Below are 9,550 nucleotides of genomic sequence, written 5' to 3'. Positions count from 1 at the left end.
CGTCAGACAAGGCCCAGCTTTTAAAATGGGCACATCAGCCTGCACAGCTTGTGCCGCCTTAACCAGACTTTTCCGGATCTCGCCGTTGTCAGTCCTGTGCCTGAGCGGAGAAACCAAACTAACCCCGCGCTCACGGGCTGTACCGTTGGGGGTCTGTTGGGTCACGTTCCGTTAGCTGCCAGAGCTGCCAGCTGGAGCCCCTAACCCTGCCTGCTGAGTGACGTCCTGCTGCTGCTCTGCTGGGCCTGAGAGCTTAAGCAAAACCAAACGTCACGCTAGCGTCGCTCCGCTGACTTCAGCAGAGACACTCCTGCTACAAGGGAGATGCAGATCAGGCCCTTTGTGTTGCACCAAAGGATTAGTTCATTGCTGCCACTCACTCACATCCCACAGTGGGCACGGATTCCCTGACGTCCTTTTTCACATGGCGGAAGGCTGTGCTTGACTTTCCCACGGCCGCGCTCCCCAGCAGAACCACCTTGGAGATGTAGGCTTGCTCCGTGGACGGCCCCGCCCCCACCTGCTGCGTTCTTCTCGGGGCCATATTCTGCAAAGAAGAGAGAACCCTGTTCAAAAGGCATTGACAGTGCGCTCCAAGGCCCTCGGATGATTAGCTGCGTACACTCTAAAGAGTTAGGCCCAAGTCCTCGATTTCCCACTCAGCGTAGCAGGAGACGTGGCTCCAGTTTAACCCTGATATTCTGTGATTCTATCTGCTATTCTATGATGCTGTATGATTTAGTTGGGAATTGGTCCTGCTTTGAGCAGGGGGTTGGACTAGCTGAGCTCCTGAGATCCCTGCCAACCCTGATATTCTATGATCCTTCCTGCACCCCCGTTCCAATCATTCAAGCTCAACATGCTTAAAAGAATCCTAATGGGAGTCTAACCCTACGGGTACATGTACAGTACAGGGGGGCTGTACCAACAGAGCTCTGTCACTGTATTGGCCAGTATGACGCCGTGGTATAGACACAGCCCACACCAACAGAAATGGGGTTTCCTTTAGTGTAGGCCACCACTTCCCCGACAGACAGGCGCTTCAGCGATGGAAGCCTTCTTCTGTCAACACAGGTGCATCCACCGTGCAGGTTAGGTTGCCATAGCAATGTCACGCAGGAGTGTGGCCAACCACAGGGCAACGTGCTGACCTAACTTAGGTGTAGACCAAGTCTCATCCATAGACTCATCAACAGTCTGAGCTGCTGTGGCCATAGTCACAATGTCAGGTGGCCTCTCGTAGCAGCACTGTGAACTCCAGAGTCCCGATCCTAAATACTGGTCATAGCGCTCCAACCTGTTTCCCCCCCAATACCTGACCTCCTGAGAGAGCTCTTCCATCAATACACTGGCTTGGGCTCTTGGAACCAACTTGATACAGGTGGTCCCAAAGCTTCCAGCGCTAGGCTCACAAGGGGCAGTCCAGATGCACAGCCCTGAATCCGTCGGACTTGTTCCTTACCAAGAAACCTCACTGGCCCTATCCCTGTGGTTCTCAGGAGTCTCAAAGGCCAGGTGAGGCTGGCTATGGTGGGAGGCCTGGGGGTAGGGGTGGGGCAACCATCAGTGGCTGAACTTTCAACCCTAACAAATAGGTTCTCTTGAAGTCAGTTTCTAGTGCTTGGTGTTATGAAGATGGGCCACATTTTCAAGGCTATATTCAGTCTCTGGTCTGGCTCAGCTCAGTGCACCAACTGAGTGTGGGGGGGAGGGGTGTGCAAAGAGGTCATTCCTGCAGCTGGGGGTCCTGTCCTGCACTTTAGGAGCGGAGGGTTGCTTAGAGTTCTTGCTGATTGGCCATATAGGGTCTGGGCATTTCGCTACAGCAATAAATTAGCACAGAAGTCTTAGCAAACTGTATTTCACCCCTCTAATGTTGGTCGAGATACACATGGTGCCAGTGATGACCTGCCAAAATCTTAACAACTGGTTTCCTATAAAAAGTTCTGATTTAAGAGGGGGGAACGGGGGAGGGGCCAGGGCAGGGGGAGACATACCCGTGGGGCCAGGAGCCCCTGCAGGGCCTGGGGCAAATTGCCCCACTCGCCCCCGGCAACCCTAGAGCTTGCAGCCCCTTCCCCCTTTCCCTTTCTGTCTGCTAAATGCAGCAGGATGACTCAGGTTCACTGGTGAGCTGCCCTGCTGGTGGCCTTGCTGCTGCTGTGTTGGGGGGTGGGGGGGGGCGGGGCGGTAGGGCTGGGAGGAGACATCCTCATGGGGCCAGGGGCCCTGCAGGGCCTGGGCCAATGGACCCACTTGCCCCCTCCCTCCTAGCCAGCCCTGGAGCTTGCAGCAGGACCCCCACACACACACCTGCTGCCTCAAAAAGCGGCAGCAGGACGACTCCCGAGCTCAGCTGCCCAGCTGGTGCCGGCGGCTGGCCATGCTGCAGCTGGGGGGATGCGGGGGAAGGGCCGGGGGAGCCTCAGCCTCCCCAGCTGGGACTCCTGGGAGCAACAGATCTTTGCCCACCCCTGGCCCTTTAACAACCGGCTCTCCACGGAGGTCTAATTTTAGCAACCGGTTCTTGGGAACCTGTGGGAACCGGCTCCAGCTCCCCCCTGCATGGTGCCTCCATGGGGCTCCACTGCTGAAACCTATGAGACACCAATGGTGCCCAGAGAGCAGCAACCACTCCTCTGTGGTGTGGTTCAGCCTGCCCGCCCTTGGCCACTGTGCGGTCACTGGAGCCTGCTAGGCAAGAAATGGAGCTGTTGAGTGCAGAGCCGATCTCAAGGCATGTGCCTAGGACAGCAGCACGCACGAGACCATGCAGTAATAGACTAAGGTCTAAGTAATAGACTTTTGCAGAGTGTTACTCTGCAAAATTCAAAACCAAAGACCCACAAAGGCAGCCCTGTGGGAAACAGGGGACCAAGTCATGTATCTTAAAATGGGAAAAAGGGGGTCACTCACTGGAATCAAAGTGGATAGGCCCTTACTCCATAGTGGACCACCTTAGCCTGGTATACCGTATTGAAAAAGATGGAAAACTGAAATGGGTACATGTTTCACAAATTAAATTGTTTATATAAATAATCATGTTTAATTCTTTGCAGAAAAGGACATCCCAGAACCTGAGCATGAGGCACTGCTTAACCACTGCAATTTTAATCCACGGAAAATAAGACTCCATTGTAAGGTCTGGCTTTACCTGCTTCTGGGAACTTTTAGTGTCCAGATAATTAGAGCGATCATGGGAGAAGATACAATCCTCCTTATATGCCAATATTTAAGGAATAATTCACTCCCCGCCAACCAATCATAGATTCCTACCCGGGATCTGGTGATCCTCATGGAATGGTATGATAAAAACGCTAGCCAAATCTTAAAACCCTTAGGCAATACCAATGTGTATGCCTGGGAAGGGGAAGAGGGACTTAAAAGTTCATCTCATAAACACCACAGGAATACCAAACCACTAGGAAATAAGGGTTAAAATAGAGGGTCCCTATGGGGATACCACCTGGAGTTCATAGAATATTAGGGTTGGAAGGGACCTCAGGAGGTCATCTAGTCCAACCCCCTGCTCAAAGCAGGACCAATCCCCAAATCCCTAAATGGCCCCCTCAAGGATTGAACTCACCACCCTGGGTTTAGCAGGCCAATGCTCAAACCACTGAGCTATCCCTCCCCCCTTGGTAGTTCCAGCTACCCATGATTACCTGTTAAGACTGGAACAATACTAACAGTTATTGGGGATGCTGTCCAATACCCCATAGTGAATTGAATTCCCGGACACATTCACCAGAACCTGAACCAGAGACTATGCATTCGAAAGAGGTACCTCAATTAAGATAAAGAAACCAAAATTGTTTGTGATTCAAAGTGATCCAGTAAAAGTCTTGTTAAATCAACTATTAGTAAAAATGAAAATTGGTCTGTATTGGACTCAGTTGAACGTGTCTAAATTGGAACCCAAATGTTTACCCTACTCCCTTCCTATTATAACAACCTGGATAAAAACACATGAACACCCCAATGGCCGAGCAAAACGAGATGTAGTAGACACCACATTAGGAGGAGCTGGATTTGGAGCAGGAACTATGAAAACTCTAGACTTGGAGGTAATTAAGAATAAGTTAAGTTTCTTGCCATAACTGCAAGATAGTCTAATTGACAAGCAGGCAGATAATACTGTGGGTTTGGTACAAATAGGTCTGGGAAATCTAAAAGCAACATGGAATATGTGGCGATGACTAAACACCACCTCCTGGCTGCTGTATAAACAACAAATAGAATTAGGGAATAAAACTGCCTTGGCCATAGGATGTACTGAGATGCAAATTCTTAGTTTAGCATCATTTGAACACAAAATGTTTTGTGTAATATCTGGGAATGTTTGGGTATTAACGCATCTTTTCAAACAACAGAAGAGGTTCTGGTTTGACACCTACAAATATGAATGGATGCAATGTGTTTCCAGCATGGTTAAGCCTGATTTGTTATTAGGTGAAATTATTGTTAAAATTGCTCACCAACAGTCTGTGGAGACAGAAATATGGAAAGTGAACCCGCTCCCACAATTGACCATGGGATCCTTTTGGCTACCCTGGGTTATGGGTCAGTGGTCTGGGAAAGAGAAGAAATTATTGGACACCCAAGGACGTACGGAGTGGAGCCCTCAGAAATGGGTGTGCTTGTCCCTACCTGTCACCACAGAACCATGCAGCAAGGACACATCATTGGGAACATGTGTATGAGACTGTGGTGGGGCAACTGCCCCCCCCCCATGAGAGAGAGGGCTAGAGTAGGCCAGAGCGGCTGTGCAGGCTGGCAGCCAATTAGAGAAGGGCCTACTGAGAGCCAATCAGGGCTGAGATTAGAGCCAGCCAATCAGAGCTAGGCTAGGCCCTATATAAAGGCTGCCTAGGAGAGGCGCAGGCAATCTTCTCTCAGACCTTCATGGGGGGGAATGTCTGTCTCTGGAGCAGGAGACCAGCACCTTGGACAGAGCAGTGCTGGGAAAGGGTAGAAGGAGCTGGGGAGCTCCAGCCAAGGAAAATCCCAGCCTGAGGGCCTTCCTACAAAGGGCCAAGCAGGTGCACAGGGCCAAAGGGGAAGCGGCCCAGAGACAAAGTCTGACAAGGGGAGAGAAGGAGGGCAGGGTGGCTGCTGCTAGAGGGTCCCTGGGTCAGGACCCAGAGTAGGGGGTGGGCCTGGGTCCCCTCCTTCCCCCTTGTTTTACACCTGGCTGAGGAGGAGCATGGCCTGATACAGGCAGTGGCTGGCTACTGTGACAAAGGGGCTAGACTTTGAGGCTGCAGATGGCTACTAGAATAGGTACAGATGGAGGACTGCTGATAACACCAGACCCCCGGAAGGGGGTGAGACCAGAGCAGTGGGCACTGCTGGAGGGCAGTGTCCTGAAGAGGACGCTGACGAGCAGGGAACAATGCGGGTCTGGACATCAACAGGGGAGCAGATGACTGACGAGACACCACCAGCAGATGGCGCCCTGCAGAGGACAGAGCTAATTCCAGATATGCCAGTGAGAGGCGTGTGGTGGTGAGTCCCAACTCTGTCACAGGGACGAACTAGAAAAGGTGACTCCATTTTTACAATGGACACAGAGGGATATAGGGAAGTGTGTCATTCAAATATTACATGCCAATGGAGACCTGCTAAAAATTGCAAAGTCAGAAAAAGAACTGACAGCCTATCATTGGTATGACATTTTTGCAGACTGGTCCCTGACCTCTAAGGGCATATTGGCTATTATGTTTCAGCCATTACCAGTTGTGTTAATATTGTCCTGTGTTTGCTTGCTAGGAATGTGTTGTATGTGCTGTTGGACAAAAATAATGCTTGTTAAATTACAACCACAAGCTCAAATTGTCTCGCAGTGATTGCTATGAAACAATTGTATAAAATATGACCCACTCAAGAATTGTTCTTAAGGGGGTCAAAAGGGGGATATGTAGTAGTAGGATTTTTATGTTGTATTTTGTATAATTTAGAATGAAGGATTAAAAAAATAATAATGTAGCATGTATTAAATGTATTGGTGTATATTTGATCATATCCTGACAGCCACCCTTTTTGAATAGCAGAAAGGAATGGCCTAATGGGCCATTTGGTAAAAATGCATCAGCTGGAATCTGTTACTGGACTGAATTCAAAGCAATTACAGACTTTTTAAGGTCACCACTTTGTGGGTTTAGCATTTTAAAATAAGTAAAAGAATGCAAGGATTGTCTTTCCTTTGCATTGCAACTTGATGTTCCTGTTCAAAATGTTCTGTGTAAATCAATTCTGTTTTGTGTGAGAATGAGGAATGTGTGTATTAAGAGACAAGTGTGAAGGCTATCACTGAACCAGATGCTCTAGGGAGGAACTGGAGACAGATGCAAGGGTGCCAGGAGGCTGCAACATGCTCCTGTTGAAATGTCAGAGGTGGGCAGATTGAGGACTTTAAACATGAGACAGGCACCTATCAATGGGGACACGATAGCTGTGATCAAAACCAGCATGGGAGAACTCCCTGAGAGACTTGATAAAAGATGAGAAGGACAATTTAAGAAAACAAAACACTCATCAAACAATTGATTGCAGCATGACTGTGCAAAACTCATTGGTCCCAATGGAGGAAAATTATATAAACAGGGTGCCTTGCCATGAAACTTTGGCTTTGTCCTGCCAAGACTTCCCCGGAGCATCGTATCACGACCGACGGAACCTGGCTCCTTCCTACCTGTGATCAACCTAGCTGACCCCGGATTGATCTGGACTCTGGACTGGTAACTATAACATCAACTGGTGGGACTGTGTGTGTGTGCGTGTGTGGTGTGATTGAATGCATATACTAATTATTTGTATGTTCAGTAAATATGGCGTATGGCCTTTTCCCCTGAAAAAGATCCCATGTCTTCCTTATAAACATAACTCTATCTATCCCCTTTCGCCCCCTCTATCTAGCTATCTATCCATTTATCTCCTTTCGCCTCCTCTATATATGTATAAATCTGTCTATCCCCTTATGCCCCCTCTATCTATCTCTGTCTGTCACAGCAATGGCTCAAGCAAAACAGAAGAGACACCAGAAAAAGCACAATCTATCTGATGCTATTTTTTAAAATATCAATTATTTGCCAGCTATTTAATCACATTTTAGCAGAAACTCAATTCACATAGATTTCTTAGTGAAGGGAGCCTTTCTGCTAAATAGTACACCTGCACGTCAGCCAAAGCTCTCTTCTTCAGGATATTGGACAGGAGATAAACAACATATAAAATGTCAGATTCAACAGCAACAGAGGTGACAACTTGCCTATGTTACCTAAAATAACCAGATGTGCCCCTCAGCATTTGCAGTACTTTCTTGTACTTCCCAATGCCTTGAATACTGCAAATAGCAAAGTTATCTCATTGCAAATTAGTTATTTAAGGTCACTGCCATGCTTTTAGTCCACAAACCAAACTTGATGGAATGAAGTATGCTGATTGAAAATGTCTCCTAGCTCATTCTGCGAGAGAGGCATACTGATGTGGAGGCTGGCCAATTTGTGTTATTTTCTAGAAGCTGGACTCTTGAAATGACTCTTGAATTGATGCTTTTAAATTCTCTTCTTTAGAAGTGCCTACGTGCCCTTTGGGTCCCTCTCTCTGCTCTCCTTTTAGACAGTGTTGGAAATATGCCTGCCACGGCTGGGCTCTGGTACCTCTCACAACGAATAGCTCTTTAAATCAGAACAACCCGGTAATTCAAGATGACGCCTTACACTGGGAAATCAGACTAACGGTCAATCAGCCAACCTCACACAGCCAGCTGTATTGCACCGATATCCAAACCAGAAGACTAAGGTGCTTAGATACCATGGTAAGAGGCCACAGAAGTAACTTAGAAACATGCGTAAAATTACTCGTGTAAGGGCTTGTCACAGGTCAGGGCAACTGCACTTGTATTTCTCTTCGGTGGTCCCTCAAGGGCACACACTCTAGGCTCCCAGCTGTTATGTCTTTTGGGCAGAGATCTGCATCTCTTTCCTTCCTGGCCTGGGTTTTTCCAGGCTGAACAGTTCCCTGCCTATACTGTGATATCCCCTGCAAGCCAGATTCCTAAACAGGCCAGCGTCTTTTTGCTTTCTCCCCAAAGGCTTATGAACAGTGTAATTGCCAGCATTTATAAGTTACCACATTGCTTTTTCTGAACAAGCACATTTATTCTTAAGGTGAAAGCATTCCAGAAAAAACATTAAAAACAAACATTCATACACATATGCTAAAGGTTTACCAGCAGTCACCCATCAAGACTTACGGGGTCTCAGATAGGCTAAAGTCCTTCCAACCTCTCCTAGGAAGGATTGGGACCCTCCTTGGTAGGAAGGCCATTAAACTCAGGCAATTTATTTAAAAGTCCTTTCTCTATTGTTCTCTAAAGTATCCAGCCTGAACTAGCATATGTGAGCCTCTCTGGGGGGTGGTACTTCCCTGGAAGTGTTACAATCTGAGTTAATTTGCCTAATAACCCCCTGCCTCCCCAGTTCTTAGTTCCCGGAGGAGCTGTGGTCACCCTCCCACATGGAATTACAGTCACTGGCCTAACTTAATACAATAAGATCTCCCAAAGATATTGCAGGAAATTGCCGTATCTGTCCTAGTCTACACTTGGAAATTTAGCAAGATAGTTATTTCATTACATTTCCAAGTGTAGACAAGCCCTAAGTGTTGGCAGGATTGGACCCTTAAAGCAAGATGTAAAACAGACAACAAAAGTAGAGGTGTTGGAGAGGAGGGAAAGATGAAGGGTTTGCAGTACAGATGTGCAGTGATTTTGACTCTGGATGTAGTTGCAAGTGTTTACAGTATTGCCAATCCCAAGAGTTCAGATGAGGTGTTTGTTGTTGGGTTTTTTTTTAAATAATTAAATCATTTTTTGCTCTCTTCTGATTTTTTTCCACTTCTGCTCATAACAATGCTGCCAACTCTCATCAACTTATAGCCAGCAAGGCAATTCTGGCCCTACTGGAGATCTCCCTAAAGGGCCCAACTGAGATCAGGGCCTCACTGTGCTTGGCCCTGTATAAAACATTGTGAAGGACAGTTCTTACTCCCAACAGCTTACAATTTACTGCAAACTATAGTCATGAATATGGGACATGGAAACTGGAACTGCAAATTTCTCAATAGAGGCTACCAAACTTCCATGAAGTGGGAACAACTTTTAATCCCTGCTGAGATGAGTCGTATTCATACTGGTGACAGTAGGGGATCAGTGCGATTGCTCACTAGCAATGCTGTGATGCATCAGACCCCTGTACGTTTTTACACCTGAGAGAGGCTTGCTTTCTGAAGAAATCAGTTTATTCAGTCAAGTTCTGACGATCCTGGAGCTTGCACTGGCACAGTCTTCCACTCTCCGGCAACGCAGGGAAAGTGTCCCACAGACAGCGCTTTCCGTCTGTCCTTCAAGTGTCAGCCCAGAGCCCAGTGGGAGACACCACATTAGCTGGTACTTTGAGACACAAAAAGGAGGTAGTAAGCATTGTAATGCAGTCTTAGTGACCCTGCATCTCCACTCCCATTCAGCTCCTGCCCCAGTCAGTCCTCA

The 9,550-nt window shown here is 47.7% G+C and overlaps 1 long non-coding RNA gene across 1 annotated transcript in view; it reads right to left on the bottom strand.

Annotated features, from left to right (window-relative positions):
• Window positions 1-9,146: 9,146 nt before the first annotated feature.
• The window catches only part of LOC120407953, a 41,818-nt gene continuing 41,414 nt past the window's right edge, over window positions 9,147-9,550 (bottom strand). The window contains exon 5 of the long non-coding RNA XR_005600349.1: window positions 9,147-9,454. This is a non-coding gene — a long non-coding RNA (uncharacterized LOC120407953). The remainder of the gene's footprint in view (window positions 9,455-9,550) is intronic.

This window comes from Mauremys reevesii, linkage group 6 (genome assembly GCF_016161935.1).
Source record: "Mauremys reevesii isolate NIE-2019 linkage group 6, ASM1616193v1, whole genome shotgun sequence".
Taxonomy (NCBI): Eukaryota; Metazoa; Chordata; order Testudines; family Geoemydidae; genus Mauremys; species Mauremys reevesii.
The sequence above is the reverse complement of the archived record's forward strand: the minus strand, read 5'-3'. Positions and strand labels throughout refer to the sequence as shown.